The 18,668-nt window shown below is 43.5% G+C and overlaps 1 protein-coding gene across 5 annotated transcripts in view; it reads left to right on the forward strand.

The window, feature by feature from the left end:
• TFDP2 (transcription factor Dp-2) overlaps positions 1-18,668 on the forward strand; it is a 133,273-nt gene that overhangs the window by 50,943 nt on the left and 63,662 nt on the right. The window lies entirely within an intron of this gene.

Genomic DNA, 18,668 nt, shown 5'->3' on the forward strand with positions numbered 1-18,668 from the left:
CATTTGAGGAGTGACAGAGGTTTGGAGGAGAAGTAGGGGGTGGGGGTGTGTATTTGAGGAGTGACAGAGGTTTGGAGGAGAAGTAGGGGGGGGGGGGTGTAGTTGAGGAGTGACAGAGGTTTGGAGGAGAAGTAGGGGGTGGGGGGAGTGTAGTTGAGGAGTGGCAGAGGTTTGTAGGAGAAGTAGGGGGTGGGGTGTATTTGAGGAGTGACAGAGGTTTGGAGGAGAAGTAGGGGGTGGGGGGAGTGTAGTTGAGGAGTGGCAGAGGTTTGGAGGAGAAGTAGGGGGGGGGGTGTAGTTGAGGAGTGACAGAGGTTTGGAGGAGAAGTAGGGGGGGGGGGGGCGGTGTGCATTTGAGGAGTGACAGAGGTTTGGAGGAGAAGTAGGGGGTGGGGTGTGTATTTGAGGAGTGGCAGAGGTTTGGAGGAGAAGAGGGGGGTGGGGAAGTGTATTTGAGTGACAGAGGTTTGGAGGAGAAGTAGGGGGGGGGGTGTAGTTGAGGAGTGACAGGTTTGGAGGAGAAGTAGGGGGTGGGGAAGTGTATTTGAGTGACAGAGGTTTGGAGGAGAAGTAGGGGGGGGGGGGGTGTAGTTGAGGAGTGACAGAGATTTGGAGGAGAAGTAGGGGGTGGGCGGTGTGTATTTGAGGAGTGACAGAGGTGTGGAGGAGAAGTAGGGGGGGGGAGTGTAGTTGAGGAGTGACAGAGGTTTGGAGGAGAAGTAGGGGGTGGGGGGAGTGTAGTTGAGGAGTGGCAGAGGTTTGTAGGAGAAGTAGGGGGGGGGTGTATTTGAGGAGTGACAGAGGTTTGGAGGAGAAGTAGGGGGTGGGGGGAGTGTAGTTGAGGAGTGACAGAGGTTTGGAGGAGAAGTAGGGGGTGGGGTGTATTTGAGGAGTGACAGAGGTTTGGAGGAGAAGTAGGGGGTGGGGTGTATTTGAGGAGTGACAGAGGTTTGGAGGAGAAGTAGGGGGTGGGGGGAGTGTAGTTGAGGAGTGGCAGAGGTTTGGAGAAGTAGGGGGGGGGGGGGGGTGTAGTTGAGGAGTGACAGAGGTTTGGAGGAGAAGTAGGGGGGGGGGCGGTGTGCATTTGAGGAGTGACAGAGGTTTGGAGGAGAAGTAGGGGGTGGGGGGAGTGTATTTGAGGAGTGACAGAGGTTTGGAGGAGAAGTAGGGGTGGGGTGTGTATTTGAGAAGTGGCAGAGGTTTGGAGGAGAAGAGGGGGGTGGGGAAGTGTATTTGAGTGACAGAGGTTTGGAGGAGTAGTAGGGGGTGGGGGAGTGTATTTGAGTGACAGAGATTTGGAGGAGAAGTAGGGGATCTTTGAGGAATGACAGAGATTTGGAGAAGAAGTAGGGGGGATCTTAGCGGAACAATAAACCTTTTGAGGAGACATAGAAGGCTCTTTGAGGAGTTCAGAGGGCTGGAGGAAAAGTAGCGGGGATCTTTGAGGAGTGATAGAGGTTTGGAAAAGTAAAAAGCAGAAAGACTGCAGTTTGTCCTGACTTGAACAGCCTACAGATAACCTCAAGTTGGCTGGCGGTCAGTGTACTCCCTACTGATTTTCTACAGCAGATAGAAGCTATCTGAGCCCTGCAGTTTACAAACTTCTGGCTAAGCAATATTGTATAGACAGAGCACTTTTTGTTTGCACCATTCGAAGTTAAGGTTTGTGCACACTTTTCTGCTGCTGAAGCTATTTTTATTTGCTAAATAGTGCATGAAACCCTAATTGGACTCAAAGTAATTTACATCTTTCGACTGTAAAATTTTATTGCAGCTCTACGCCTACCATGCAGAGGGACTTTTTTTTTTTTTTTTTTTTTTTAAACTACTTGCTAATGCTCCTTACCACTGTAAAAGCAATTTATGTGAGGAATTGGTAAGCTAACATTTAAAATGGGCCCTAAATAATATTTGGTGCCAGAGCTTTTACTCTAAGTTAATTATTTTGCTTGACATTATTTGAAATAGGAGGTTTAAGATTTTGTAGCAATATAAAAAACAATACCATGCAATCTGCATACCTGTAATATATATTGCAAATATCTCCAAGTTTCTATTGCTGTCTGTGTGCTGCTGGGGTTATTCACCCTCTGATTGTCTTGCTGACCTGAATGGAAAGTAAGGGAAACTCCAACATTTTTTTTAGGTTATTACGTGAAAAAAATTAGAGGGGAAGTCCTACAATGTGAAGACTCGCTATGATGACAGCATATTAATTTCATAGTTACAAAAGGGAAAGGAGGAGAAATTGGGACTTTATATGAGGCAATGAGTGGGTACGTTCATTTGCCTCGACCCCTAATATATGTATTGAAAGAAGGGGATTGGTTGGGACTTTATATGAAGCACAACTAAGGAAAATAGGTATGCAAAGATATGTTTAACGATTCCTAATGGATATACATAGAATCCATTGATGAGTGGTAACAGCCACGAAACGCGTAGAGCTCCAGACATATGCTACACCATTGCAATCATGTGTTTTGAGATTCTTCAGTATTATGTATTTTTGTCATTAGTTTTATTATCATTTCCAAGACACTCTGTTTACCATATATTAGAACAATGGACTATGCGTTTATTACTATATATTGTGAAATATGTCAATATTGTTTACATAAACTGTCAGGGTGCCTTTTACTGTCCACAGTGCTACATATTTTTACCATGGATTCTATGTATATCCATTCAGAATCATTAAACATATCTTTGCATACCTATTTTCCTTAGTTGTGCTTCATATAAAGTCTCAACCAATCCCCTTCTTTCAATTCATTTCATAGTTAGTTATTTTTACAATCTCTAATGCCGCGTACACACGGCCGGACTTGCCAATGGGCTAAACTCCGTTGGGATTTCCAAGGGAAAGATTTAGAGCATGTTCTATATCTGAGTCCGTCGGAAATGCAGACAGAAAAAGTCCGATGGGGCATACACACGGTCGGAATGTCCAACCAAAAGCTCCCATCGGACTTTTTCTTTCGGGAAGTCCGGCCGTGTGTACGCGGCATTACTAGGACTGAAAATAAGGGAAAGTCAAAAATTTTGGATGTCACCAGAACAGGAATAGAAGGTAAATCTTTGAATAGGGACACTTATTCCAGTGAGAACTAAGAGGAGATTTTTTTTTTCACTTTGGAGAGCTTTCTTTTCACTTCCTGTTCTATCTAAGGGCCAGAAAGTGAAGAGAATTCCCCCCAATGGTAGACAAATGGCTTAAAAAAAAAATCCTCCTCCAGACATAAATTTAACAAAGGTTTAGGCTTTAGATATACGTTAAACTTCCTGGCTGTATGTATTCTGTTGCTGAGTACTTGTGTGTCTTATTTGGTTATGTGTTTTGAGCATTTCTGCAGAAAGCTGTGTAAATCGCTTAAAAAAACGCTAAAAAACACTATTGCAAAGACATTAAAAAACGTTGAAAGACTCACTGCAAAGCTACTGGCGTTTTTATAAAGTTATTTTAATGTCCAGTGTGTGTGAAGCCTTAGAAAGCAGGATGTCATCAGCCATTGTATGTGTGAGAATGAGAAATCGTTACACCGTGCCGGCTGCTGCACTCGTCAGTTACAATACAGAGGATGTCTGTTTATGACAGCTGTTCATAGCAGGTGTGTGAGATGACAGGAACTTGTAACGACTCTGCTTTTTCCTTTTCATGTGTGTTGTCACTGGAGCGACAATCTTAACTGAAGTCCTATAAATTGTGACTCGCTATAAATGGTCTAGATAGTGTTGAGTAAACATGGAGGTTATAAAATGATTTTCCCACATTCCTGCGATTATGTTTATTGAAGAATTTTATAGTTCACAAATCTATAGCTTTATAAATCCAACCTCAATGCATTTCCTTCTGCAATCTTGCAGTAATTTGCATGGAATATGTTGGGCCAACAGAAATCTGTAGGGAAGTCCTGACACCAAGAGGGATTCTTACAGAGTTCCTGTCACCAATTTACCAATTTTTGAAAGAGCAAGTATTTGAAATGCTTACTTTCAGCTTTTTATCTTTCCATAAAACTTTCACATGCAATGTGCCTTTGAAGTTTCTAGTAAATTTGTCAACTTTAGGAAAACCATTTCCTTAGGACAACTCCCTCCCTTTCACATGGGCTTTCTGATCAGGTCCACCTGATATACTGACAGGTGGACCTCAGCCCATGTGAAAGGGAAGCTCTATGGGTGGTCAGATGTAAACAGACTTGTGTCCATCCAGGGGTCTCAAGCTGGCAGCCCTCCAGCTGTTGCAAAACTACAAGTCCCATGAGGCATTGCAAGGCTGACCGTTACAAGCATGACTCCCTCAGACAGAGGCATGATGGGACTTGTAGTTTGGCAACAGCTGAAGGGCCGCTAGTTTGAGACCCCTTATTTACACCATGGGTGCTCAACCTGTGGCCCTCCAGCTGTTGCTAAACTACAAGTCCCATCATGCCTCTGCATTTGGGAGTCCTGCTTGTAACTGTCAGCCTTGCAATGCCTCATGGGACTTTAGTTTCACAACAGCTGGAGGGCCACAGGTTGAGCACCCATGGTTCACACTTACCTACCTCTGAGTCTGACCAGGAAAAAAGAACGTAAAAGGACTGTATCCTTCTCTTTTTATCTAGGCCCCGAAATTTCAGTGGCCGAAACATATGGGCTGAAAATGGTGTTATTGTCATTTTTCAGATAATGGAGCCAAAAACACATATGATTTTGCCGCAATTTTATCATGATTTTACTGTGCTTATGGTTCGTTTTTCATAGGTCATTTGACTCAAAAACGGCATAAAAAATGTAACACAGATGCGTTATTGATGCGTTCTTGCTGCGTTTTCAATGCATTTTAACTGGGAGGTGAGTTTTTTTAACTGACCAAAAATGCAGCAAGCAGGATTTTGAACACCACAACGCAATAGACCAGTGTGAAGACATACATAGAATTTAAAGGGATACATTTTTCCTGAGCTTTTCTTGTGCTAAAGGTGGCAATAATATTCATATTCCTTGAAATTCATGATATTAATTAAAAAGTCGAATATAATACAATTTTATATATAAAAATATATATTTTTAAAAACTGTGCATCCTGTAGTTTTGGTTTCGGCACCAAAATTTCCATTCGGTGCACTGCTAGCCTAAATGTGATGGATCGGAGGTAGCCTGATGTAAACCGACACCAGAGTCCATTTATATCCAACCACCCGTAGAGCTATCACGGATCGTCCACTGGACGCACCTGAATGTACAAGGCTGTAAAAATAAAAAACTGCCACTGCCCCGTTTGGCTCTGATTCAGCAGGAGATCTGCTCACGGTTCCCCTGCTGATCAGAGCTGACCCTGCTGTGAAAGAGCTCTCAGGGGAAATACTACAGAGTGTCAATTGACAGAGAGTTCTGATTCTGCTTGGGCTGCTGATGACATATCCAAAATGGTGGTATGCAGCAGCAGTCTTTAACTTTTGGATGTCTGCACTAAGGATCAACCGATTATAGGCGGCTGATATTTCCTTTTTTTTTAAAGTATCGGCATTGGGCACAAACATACCCGATATTACCGATTATTGCTTCAAGGGGTTTTACTGGAGTGATGCATGCTGCATGCATCACTCCGGTACTGTTTTTTAGAGCTGACGGTTGGCTTTATTGTACTAACAACCGATGCGGCTCAGCACTTGCTCGGCTGTTATTACAAGCAGTGGGAGGGGACATCCACTGCCTTCCGCTTCTTGCCCTGGCTCTCCCATCCCACCGGGAGGCCCGAGAAACCAGCCGGCATGTCCGCCGGCTGGCTGAAGACTCGAACAAAGCCGATGCTTCGTTTGGGTCTCGGATCTAGTAACTCGGAAGCGATGTCATGACATCACTTCCCGGATTGCTGCCATCTTAAAGGCGCCAGTTTAAAAAAAAATATAAAGTATTCAAAAATGCAGATCTTGACGTTAGTAATACTTTCAAGTGGAGGGGTTTTGGGGTCTTATAGACCCCTGATCCCTCCATAAAGAGTACCTGTCACTGCCTATTACTGTCACAAGGGATGTTTACGTTACAGCAATAACCGTGATTAAAAAAAAAGTGTAACAATTTTTTTTTTTTTTAAATATACAGAATATCGGCAGACAATATCAGCCTGAGAGGTGGCGGTATCGTATCAGCTTAATGCTGTGAGTGAAAACGCATATCCTTCAGTACTACTTTAAAGCTGAACTTTTGGATAAGCATTTATAGTTTAAATATGCTGGTAGGTTAATTTGGCTTCTGTCTAAATTGTCCCTAGTATGTATGAATGTGAGTTAGGGACCTTAGATTGTAAGCTCCTTGAGGGTAGGGACTGATGTGAATGTACAATGTATATGTAAAATAATAATAAATAGAAGAGTTGTGTATTCTCCCTTGAATGTTGGCGTGCTTGGTGTATGCCTTTCAGATCTGTGCGGTATTCCATTGTGAAACTTTACCTCTGTAATACAGACTGGTCACTGCTGCTCTCTCTTGTGCCGTGTACCTGGTCTTGTCTCCACCCCCTCCTATAGTTTTCTGCAGGCAGCTTGTAGTGGGTGGAGTCTGCTGTGTCCTTCCTACATACAGCTCTGCTCTCCACGCAGGATGTGTACAGCACAGTGATGGTGTCACTACTATTTTTAAAAGGTAATAACTGGGTTTGCAAATGAATCTGGTATACACAAATTGGATTTCTATCCTTTGTGGCTAATCAGGAATGTATTTATATGAAACTGAAAATTTAAGTGCTGCTAGATCACTTTAGGCTGACCCCTTTTGCAGGTATAGCTATGTAAGACATAAAAAATAAGTGTCTATACTGTTTTTCAAATCCAGTAATACACGGTCTCACCCTGCTCTGCACATGCTCAGTTGCTCTCCATTTTTAGGCACTGCTGAGTTTGTAAGGGGTGATCTGCTGACAGCCTTAAAGCAGGATTAAACCCTCCTATCCTTTACAGCCAAGGAAGCTGCTTCTGTTTGATCTGCAACTGCCGTGGTGCTGCACATGTGATCAGTCATGACACCAGTCATTTGATTTTTTTTGACCGTTTGGTTCAGGACACAAGCAAATGTGACAGTTAGCAATCCCGGCATTCTAGAAATGTATCAGTTTTTTTAAAACTGTTAATCCGATATGTTTAGTTACATTTTATGATTTACTGCTGCTAAGGGGCTCTGGGCTTCAGCAAAATGTCAGCCTCCAGCAAGAAGAAACCATGATGGTGGCAATTTACAGCACACACTAATTTTGGTAGAATAATTATTAATGTGGAATGTTTGTTCCTTGCTAGAGAACATTATTTTTTTTTTATCAAGTTATGGGTAAAGTTCTGCTTTAAGTAGAATTGCACTTTAAATTTCACTTCTAGAAAAACCTATTGTTAGTAAGGGGGGCTAAATATAAATACACATCACACTTTTCACATATTTATTTGTAAAAAATTTTGAAAACCATTTATTATTTTCCTTCCTCTTCACAATTATGTGCCACTTTGTGTTGGTCTATCACATAAATTGTAAGCTCTAAGGAGCAGGGCCCTCTGATTCCTACTGTATCAAATTGTATTGTATTTGTACTGTCTACCCTCAAGTTGTAAAGTGCTACGTAAACTGTTGGCGCTATATAAATACTGTATAATAATAATAATAATAATAAAATCCCAATAAAACACATTTACCTTTTTGGTTGTAACATGACAAAATGTGGAAAATTTCAAGGGGGTATGAATACTTTTTCAAGGCACTGTATGTAATCCATATCCTGTAGCACCTACAATCCATACATTTTTAGTAGGACAATTTTCCTATATTCAATTCCAAAATAATGTTTGTTTTCGTTGACTCCAGTCCAGGTATTTTTTCTGCGGCGATCCAGTTACTAACTTTAAAGGGGTTGTAAACCTTAGGTGTTTTTTCACCTTAATGCATCCTATGCATTAAGGTGAAAAAACACCTGTCAGTGACCAGCCCCCCCGTTTTGCTTACCTGTACCCTCAAACCTGACCGGTGGGGGGGGGGGGTGCTGCCTCCCTGCCTGGGGTTCTCGGCTCTTTAATGGATAAATTGATAGCAGTGCAGCCATTGGCTCCCGCTGCTGTCAATCAAATCCAATGACGCGAGTGTCGGTGGAGGGGCCGAGTCCTGCATTCAACCGATATGGACTCGTTAGTGCGCCCGCAAGGTAACCCCCTCGGGGAAGCGCTTCTCAGAGGGGGTTAACAGATGTGGGGAGGAGCTGCGAGAGCCAACGATGGACCCCAGAAGAGCAGGTTTGGGGCCACTCTGTGCAAAACGAGCTGCACAGTGGAGGTAAGTATGATATGTTTATTTTGTACCTTTTCAATCACTTTAAGGAACACTTATTACATGGTCATAATTCATTTCCTTTAGTCCTGTTTTTGTGCGGTTGTTGAATCTTTTGAATAATATATTCATGATCGCCCTCTAGAGTCATTTGTTGTTTGTGCAGGAGATTTTTCTGTGCTGCTTGTTCTATAATGACATCATAGGAAATGTACTGAGATACTTTGCCTTTGATCTAGATTTTGGGAAGGCCTTTTAGGATTATGAAATCAGGCGGAAACACAGGCGGCTTGCAAAATAGAGAAATAATGTACTGTATGTACAGAGAAATACAGAAGCTGTCATTGCCTTTCCGTGTAATAAGGCAAAAAGAGCGCCAAATGAAAAATCATTGGGAGTCCAAAGCCTTTATTGTTCATCTAGTTACAGCAAGCATTCAGGGTGTGTCAGGGGGTCACACAATCCCCCCTTCATCAGGGCTGGGTGAAATAGAATGTTAAATGGACTCAAAAGTACTCCTAAGCAGACTGATCTGCAGGCACACGGTGGTATAAAAAGCAGTCAGTGTTGGTGTTCACAGTATAATTAGCAAGATGTGATTGATCTGCATAGTGTACTTCCAGGTCAGGGAGTCGGCGTAAAAGCCAGGCAACTAGCATTTTCAGAAAGATCAGCATTGGAAGCCACCAATGCAAGGCCTCATGCACATGAACACTTGGGTACATTTACCAGTACAAGTGAATGGCACGCTCAGGTAAACGCTGATAGCGTCTGCATCTACCCACACATGTGCGTACATGCTTCTCCCCTAATGTGCCATCTGCATTTACCCGAGGACAGCCATGTACAGCCATTCACTTGTATTGACTGTAGGTAGCACATGCAGCTCCCCAAGCACCAGAAAGCATTGAGGATCTTACATCCAGTGCTGCTAAGTGTCTGTGTATTGCAGTAAGGTGTATTTTGCTATGCATCACTGCAACATATGGTAAAGCATGACCAGGGCTGCATTGTGGTCCCATTCAATGCACTTTGTATTTGTATTGGGTCCACAGGAAATACAATACGTAGCTTGCTTTCACAGCAATGGAAATCCAGTGAATTAAATGTCACTGAGATCCTGGTCTAAAGAATTTACATCTCCCCTAAAGGAAAAAAAAACAACACTGTAGGACAGGGGTGTCAAACTCCATTTCATCACAGGCTGCATCAGCATTATGGTTGCCCTCAAAGGACCAGTTTTATCTGTAAGACTAGATGACTAGAGCACCCCACCCCTCTTACATCAGAAGTCAAGAGCCCCCCTCCCACCCTCTCTTACATCACAGCGCACCCCCACTTACCCTTGTACTGCTGCTGGAAAGCAGAAAGTGCAGGTTCTGGAGGAGGGCTGGAGTCAGCTTCCGCAGTCTTTTGAATGCTGAACCCAGGGAAGGTGAAGCAAGGGGGTTCTGCAGCTTCACAGAGAGGAGCATGATCTGTAGAAGGAGTTCTGTCCTCTCTGCTGCCGACTGCCTGGTGGGGGGGGGTGGGGGGGGGTGGGGGGGGTAGAGGCAAGCCTCTCTGCAGCTGCATGAAGAAGCACAGGATCTGGTGGAGGAGTTTGTTCTTCTCCGCTGCCCACTGCTGAGAGAAGGTGGGGGCTCAGACTAGGGGGGTGCTAAGCTGCAAGAAAGGTGCAAGAGCCACATGAAATGGCCTGGTGGGCTGGATTTGGCCTGCGGGTGCTTTAACGCTTTAACACTTACCCCTCTAACTCACCTAAAAGTGTGCCCTTGACCTCCCCCCACCCCTAAATCATCAATCCTCTAGGGTTATAACAAGGGGTAAGGGGGCACTATTTACAACTGGATGTGTTTTTTATCAACCTGACAATTTGGGTAACTGTCTTCTTACCAGTGTTAATTTTGTTGATTAAAACATTTTAGTCGACTAAATGAATACTATTTTAGTCAATGCAACTAAAACAATTGAGATAACTAAAATATGACTAAAACTAAAATGGCATTTTAGTCAAAAGACTATGACTAAAACTAAATTGAAATTTGACTTCAAAATTAACACTGGTCTGTAGTGAATGCTCATACCTCAATACTATAAACAATAACATATTTGATTTGTCACTCCAGCAGTATATAATGAGTTAGGAAATTGTAGAGAAAGGTTAACTAATGCATTACAATTCATTTACACCCATTAGATTTTAGTCGACTGAAATGTACTGGAGGTTTAGTCGACTAAATACGACTAAAACAAAAACAATTGCAGAAAACTAAAATGGGACTAAAACTAAATTTGCTGCCAAAATTAAAGGGGTTGTAAAGGTAAAAATGTTTTCACCTTAATGCATTCTATGCATTAAGGTGAAAAAACTTCTGACAATACCGCCGCCCCCAGCCCCCCCGTTTTACTTACCTGACGCCTCGAAAGTCAGCTTCTCGTTCCCGACATCTATTCCGCCGCTGATTGGCTACAGTGGATGAATTGGAAGCAGCGCAGCCATTGGCTCGCGCTGCTGTCAATCACATCCAATGACGCGGCACGCTGGGGGGCGGGGCCGAGTGATACAGTGAGCGGCTATAGCCGCCGGCTGTATCACGGGAGCGCGCCCGCAATAACTAACCACCATGCGAGGGAGCTCGCATTAAGGTGGTTAATGCTTGCGGGGAGGAGCTGAAACAGCCGCCGAGGGACCCCAGAAGACCAGGTTCGGGGCCACTCTGTGCAGAACGAGCTGCACAGTGAAGGTAAGTATAACATGTTTGTTATTTTTTTTTTTTTTAAATTTTACCTTTACAACCCCTTTAACACTGCTTCTTACTACATACTGTCCTCATCCTCTTCTGGAATCCTGGAGCTAGAAGAAAGTGTTGCTTTTTGTGCCCTAGGCAACTTAAAGTGACCCCAAGTTGTTCTGAAAGTGTGCAGTTAAGAATAGAAGGTAAAGAAATGTATGTTTATAGTGAACACTGAGTACAGAGCTTTGGATGTTGGTGTGGTGGAGTACCTTGTTTTGCCTGTAGGTGGCACTGGTGTTTCAGAACTGATATGTTAGCCATGACACAGCTGTGTAGCAGCAATCTGGATATTCACTCCTCTACTTTTCATAACCAAATTAACTGCTACAGTCAGTGTTAACTGCAGTCAGGTTTATCTATTTTCGGTCCATATTTTTGATTTGTCTGAAACATTTAAAAACAAGACAAAGAGGCAGGAAATATATATATATATATATATATATATATATATATATATATATATATATATATATATATATATATATATATATATATATATATATATATATATATTATAATATAATATAAATCACCGATCAGCCATAACATTATGACCACCCACCTAATATTGAGTATAGTCCCCCTTTTGCTAAAAACCGCCATGACCCATTGAGGCATGGACACCAAAGTAACATCCACATGAATGTCAGGACCCAAGGTTTTCCAGCAGAACATTACCCAAAGCATCACGCTGTCTCTGCCGACTTGCCTTCCTGTACCGCATCCTGGTGCCAACTCTTCCCTAGGTAAGTGATGCACACGCACCCAGGTATCCACATGATGTAAAAGAAAATGTGATTCATCAGACCAGGCCACCTTCTTCCATTGCTCCGTAGTCCAGTTCCGATGTGCAAGTGACCAATGTAGAAGCTTTTGGCTGTGGACATTATTATTATACAGGATTTATATAGCGCCGACAGTTTTCTCAGCGTTTTACAACATAAGGGCAGACAGTACAAGTACAATACAATTCAATACAGGAGGAATCAGAGAGCACGGCTTGTTAGAGCTTACAATCTAGGAGGGAGACACGGGTCACCATTTGCTTCACAGCCCCATATACAACAAACAGCGATGCCCTTTTTTTTTTTTTTTTTTTTTCTACTTTCACCACATCAACTTTATGGACAACGTGTTCACCTGCTGCCTAATACATCTCACCAATTTTCAGATGCCATTGTTCACTTTAACTGTCAGTGGTCATAATATTATCCCTTTCATGACTAAGCCTATTTTTGAAATTTGGTGTTTACAAGTTAAAATCCGTATTTTTTGCTAGAAAATTACTTAGAACCCCCAAACATTATATATATTTTTTTAGAAGAGAATCTAGAGAATAAAATGGCGATTGTTGGAATATTTTTTATCACACGGTATTTGTGCAGCAGTGTTTTAAACGCAAATTTTTGGAAAAGTGACACTTTCATGAATTTTAAAAAATCCAAACAGTAAAGTTACCCCAATTTTTTTGTATAATGTGAAAGATGATGTTAGGCCGAGTAAATAGATACCAAACATGTCACCCTTTATAATTGCACGCACTCGTGGAATGGCGACGAACTACGGTACCTATGAATTTCCATAGGCGACGCTTTAAAATTTTTTTACGGTTACCAGGTTTGAGCTACAGAGGAGGTCTAGGGCTAGAATTATTGCTCTCGCTCTGACGATCGCGGTGATACCTCACATGTGTGGTTTGAACACCGTTTACATATGCGGGCGCGACTTCCGTATGCGTTTTCTTCGCTGCGCAAGCTCGCGGGGACAGGGGCACTTTAAAAAAATTTTTTTTTTTTTTTATTTATTTTATTTATTTTTGTACTTTTATAAATTGTGTTTAAAATTTTTTTTTTTTTTTTTTACTTTTATTGCTGTCACAAGCAATGTAAACATCCCTTGTGACAGTAATAGGTGGTGACAGGTACTCTTTATGGAGGGATGGGGGGTCTAAAAGACCCCCCATCCCTCCTTTACACTTCAAAGTATTCAGATCGCCGAAAACGGCGATTCTGAATACTGTGTACTTTTTAAAATTCGGCGCCATTGGCAGCCGAGTAAACGGGAAGTGACGTCATGACGTCGCTTCTGCGTTTACAACAAGTAGGCTGGAACGAAGCCGCTCACAGCTTCGTTCCAGCCCGCCCCCAGCCGCCGAAGATTCCCGATTGGACGCCGGGAGGCCCGGTAACAGCGGCGGGAGGCGGCGGGAGGGGGGGGATGTCCCCTCCCGCTCCCCCGGTATAACAACCGAGCGGCTTTTAGCCGCATCCGTTGTTATACTCGGGTAGCCGATCGCCCGCTGAAAACAACGGTACCGGGATGATGCCTGCAGCTGCGGGCATCATCCTGGTATAACCCCGGAAAGCCGAGTACGCATATGTGCGTACGGTCGGCGGGAAGGGGAATTATAGCTGATCGGGGGGGTGTATGTATGTGTGTATATATACACACACACACACACACACACACACACACACACACACACACACACACACACACACACACACACACACACACACACACACACACACACACACACACACACACACACACACACACACACATTTTTAATGAATATCATTAAAAAGTTTAATTTATTTCAGTAATTCAAAAAAAAATTATATATTTTTTTATGTTGGCACTTTTGGTATGCACCATTAAGTGTGAAGGGTTTTTTGTGCTCTTATTTATACTTTTACATTTATATATTTGCATCCGTGAGCACTTTCCTTGATGTATCTGACTCATGTATTCAGGTTATCTGACATTACTATAGTACATACATAGTGATAGTCCCCCTTTTCCCTTTTCCCATTCCCCTTCTATCACAGCGCAACTACCACCCCTCTATTTACACAATTTTATTGCCTGTTTGGAGCAGTCTTTAGGTGTTGCAGCAGTGTCCCTTTAGAATAGGCTTCCGCCGACAGCGCAGGAGTTATCACTTTCACGCAAAGTTGGGATCCTTCCATAAGTCCCGTGCCACATAGTCACCATGCCCTGTGAGTAGGCACTGCTGTGTAACACATTTCGCAGAACCTGCCTTCTGATCTACAGGGGTGCTGATAGGAGGAGTTTCAGGAGGCGGAGTCAGTAAAGAAATCACTGTTTGCGGACAGCACGGTACCGTGGGATATGTAGTCCTTAGACATTGAATGTAAAAAGCAGCGGAGAAGCTGCAAAGCATGCAAGGAGTCTAGGAAGTTGAGGAAAGAGATGGCCATCAGACAGGCAGTACTCGCAAGATCAAAGGAGATTTTTCAAAGAAGCTTTTATTGGATTGTTAATAATATTGTATTGCTATTACAATACTGATGTTCTTAAATTGTTGCCATGACCATAGATCTCATTTTTAATGACTCAATCGCTTCTGCTGTGAATTTTGAGGATGAATTGTTATACACTATCTGCAGCTACAGAGAAAATTAAAGATTCTTTGCTTCTTTATTGTTTTTTCGGAATATGTAAATGCTGGAATGTCCATGACCTTGTCACAGTTCACTTTAAAAGATAAAGTATTTCATTTTATTAGATATACAGGTAAAATTAAGCTGTTTAATATATAATCGTAACAGTATGATAATCCTTTAAAAAGCATTGTTTTTTTTTTAAATCTTTGGCTTATTATTATTATTCTGCCTATGTTTGCGCATTACACATGCAGGCTCTACACATTGGCTGTACTTCCAGCCAGCTTATTTAAAACTGTGCGCTCCCTATATGGCTGATCTCTTCTCTCAATTGTGAAAGAAGAATGATTGCAGTGGCTAGTCTACAAATTTTACATTAAAACAATAATAAAATTTATTTTAGCAACCATGTAAACGGTAAAGTCAGATAAAAAATAGAAAATGACTGCCAGGTAAACACTGAAAGCACATTATACTGTCCCTTTCAGATGGAACTGGCTTTGTCTTGAAGGAGTAAATATTGTTCTCCATATACTGCTTTAGAGACTGTAGCAGTACTTTTAGCAGATACCTAGTTGCTTCTGTTCTGGACATATTTCAAACATAGTTTTCCTATGGGCTGATAGATTTGCTCAGAAGCAGAGCCAAATCGGAGGTTCTGCAGGGCGAATGAGGTAATCCGCCAGACGTTCTATATATAAAACTACAAGATGCTGAATGTATTAAAGGTTCAGTCTGTCCAACAGTGACCTGTTGAGTTATGGCCCGTACACACGATCGGAAAATCAGACGAAAAATACCGCTTTCGATACGATCATGCGTTAATCGGATTGTTAGTACAGAGCTTTCGAGAGCCGATCAAGACAGTTCATCCGATATTATTCGATCGGACAAGCACAAAAGTTTTTTCCTTGTATGATTTTCATTTAGTCAGTACAGTTGTAATCCGAAAATACAAGATATTGTACTTACCAAAATACACTACAACATGTGACATCACTTCCGAATTATTATTATTATTATTATTATTATTATTGTTATTGTTATTATTATTATTATTATTATTATTATTATTATTATTATTTTTTTTTTTTTTTTTTTTCTGTTGTACGAGAATTTTAGTGACTTTAGTAACCTATTCAATTTCTACTTGCGACTAGTAAGTGAAAAATGTCGGACGATATGTCGTCCGATTTTCGGTTCGTGTGTACAGGGCATTAGTTTTTAAAGCAGAATCAAAAATGTAATATATTGCAGATTACCAATATTTAAATGTGGTGGCTTGCATTCGCTTTCTTTAGGCTTTTTTTTCCCTTTATTTTCACTTTTTGAACCTGCCAGTAACAAACTTCCTGTCTTCGCCCCTTTCACACCAAAGGACCATTCGGGTCCGAACGTCCGTTTTTCAGGTGGACCCGATCAGACCACCTATTGTTCTCTATAAAGTGGGGGACAGTGTCTGCTGGCACCCGCCGGCATCCAATCCGGTCTGCTTAAGACGGATGAGGATCCGTTCCCCATTCATCCAGCGGATCAGATCCGATGACAGTCAGATCGGATAGAAATGGATGGACAGTCCGTTTCCATCCGACCACCCCATAGAGAACAGCGGGCTGTGTCCGCTCTGCATAGTGGAGTGGACAGTGATTTGTCATCTGCCTGCTCAGCTGGGATCAGTGGAGAAATGCCCTGCTAAGCAGGCGGATCCTCTTCACGGATTCCACTCCATCTGAAAGGGGCTTATGCCCCCTACACACGATTGGAATTTCTGTCAGAAAAAGCTGGGATGGTTTTTCCGACGGAATTCCGCTCCAGCTTGCCTTGCATACACACGGTCACACAAAAGCTCTCTGAACTTTCAACCATCAAGAACGCCGTGACGTACGGCACTATGACGAGCCGAGAAAATGAGGTCCAATGCTTCCGAGCACGCATCAAATTGTTTCCGAGCATGCGTGATTTTTCCCCATTCATCTTTCAGGACAGCACCATAGAGAGACACCGGCTCCTCCCCTCTTAGGAAACACCGCCTTCCAATTCAATATTTAAATCTCATCCTCCCAACGGCCCCTCAGTTCAGGTGTTTCCTCCGGTGGGGAGACACTGCTTGGGAACCGTGGCGGATCAGTCAGGGAGACTGAAGCCAAAGATTTGGTGTGAGGAAGAGGGGGAGTCGGGTCTCTCTAGCTCTTTCCCTCTACTATTGTTTATTCAGTTAGGTAAAGGCTGGGGAAGCCATACTTACCTGTTTTTAAAACTGAATTGGCGCGCCTCAGCCTCTCTTGGGGAAAGAGACAGCTGAGGAGGTCCGTGTTTCTTCTGCCCAGGGGGGCGCTGTGGGAAGTGCCTGAGTCTCTCCTGCTTGTGCAGCCAGCGTTTGAAGCTCTATGGCCGGGTCGGATGACGGGTGACGTCAGTTCCGGCGAGGGCGGGCACTTCCGACGATTCCGCGTCTTCCGGTTCCGGACGCGGGGAAAGAAAACGGACCGAGCGTTCGGCTGGTGCGACCCTCTTGCTTTGCTGTAGAGTCAGCTGTCGGGGGAAACGATCGACCACCATCCTCAGCGGACATGTCTGAGACAGAGGTCTCTAGAACTGCTCCAGGAGACAGTAGCACCAGCCATGCTAAGGTAAGTGGAACCCTGGGGTGGTGTTCCCTTGCCTAAATCCCGATAGCTTCACGGGTGTTCTCCCCTCACTGGTGGTTGGGGGGAAGGGGAGTGTGTCTGGGACCCTGGTGGTGGTTGGTCCTGGGGGGGGCACTCCTGGTGGTCCTCTGTAAAAGCACTGGTGGGATTGGGCATTTATGGCAACTCTCTCTCTTTCTTTTTCAGAAAGCCACAGAGAAAAGCAAGTCGCCTCATGGTTCAAAGAAAAAATGCCCCTCTTGTAGAGTTAGTATGGGGGAATCCTGGACCAAGGCACTTTGCAAGGAGTGCATTGATGGATTAGTCAGGGAACAGGCAGCAGAACAGGGTACAGATCTTGCTGCATCCGTCAAAGAGCTTTCTAGCACCTTTCAGTCCTTTAAGGCACTCTTTTCTAGCTTCCAGTTGCCGCAAGCCCAAAGCAGTCCTTTACCAGTGCAGCAGAGTGTTACACCTAGCCCAGTGGATACTCCCTCTGTTAGTGGAGAGAGACCAGGGGGCTCCAGAGTGGAAATTGAGGAGGAGCCAGATAGCACCGCTTCAGATTCTCAAAGGGAATCGGATGTGGAGGAGGTGGATGGGGAATCCACAAAAACCTCTCGCTATAAGCTTTCCCTGGACGAAGTGGAGGAGCTCTTGGGAGCTATTCACACCACTTTGGGAATTCAGGAAGAAAAGAAGGTGTTATCGCTCCATGACCAAATGTACAAAGGTCTTGGGGAACAAAAAAGGAAAGATTTCCCAGTCCATGATGTTTTGGTTGAGGCCATAAAGAATGAATGGAAAGATCCTGAGAGAAAACCTTTCTTTTCAAGGGCTTTGAAGCGAAGGTTTCCTTTTTCAGAAGGGGAGTCTCTAGTCTGGAATAAGACCCCTAGGCTGGATGCTGCTTTTTCTCAGGTTTCCAGGCAAACAGATCTGGCCTTCGAGGACATGGGGGTTCTTGCAGACCCCATGGACAGAAGGATGGACTCTCTCTTAAAGAAGTCCTGGGATTCGTCACAGGGAAACCTTAAGCCTGCCATGGCGGTCACAGTAGTGGCCCGCAATATGGAATATTGGCTTACGCAGATAAAGGCGCATATTGAGGCAGGAACGCCAAAAGAGACTATTTTGGCTTCCTTTCCCATGCTACTTAAGGGTGTAGCGTATATTGCGGACGCTTCCGCCGAATCAGTGCGCATGTCCGCAAGGTCTTCAGCCCTCACTAATTCGGCTCGAAGGGCCCTATGGCTTAAGACGTGGCAAGGAGACAGCGCGTCTAAAGTTAAACTCTGTGGAATTCCCCTCACAGGAGATCTCTTGTTTGGCCCAGGGTTAGAGACCGTTTTAGACCGGACGGCCGATAAGAAAAAGGCCTTTCCCATTAAAAAGAAGTTTGGGGAGCAGGCTAAAAGAAAGTTTCGCCCCCAGAGAAAGTTTGAAACCCCAAAAGGAGAGCGGCAGAAAAAAGCTTGGGGGCAGAAGGGCAAGGGGCGGGGAGGGGCGATTTTTCGCCCTCCTGAACAGCCCAAGAAGACCCA

This window comes from Aquarana catesbeiana, linkage group LG04 (genome assembly GCF_042186555.1).
Source record: "Aquarana catesbeiana isolate 2022-GZ linkage group LG04, ASM4218655v1, whole genome shotgun sequence".
Lineage (NCBI taxonomy): Eukaryota > Metazoa > Chordata > Amphibia > Anura > Ranidae > Aquarana > Aquarana catesbeiana.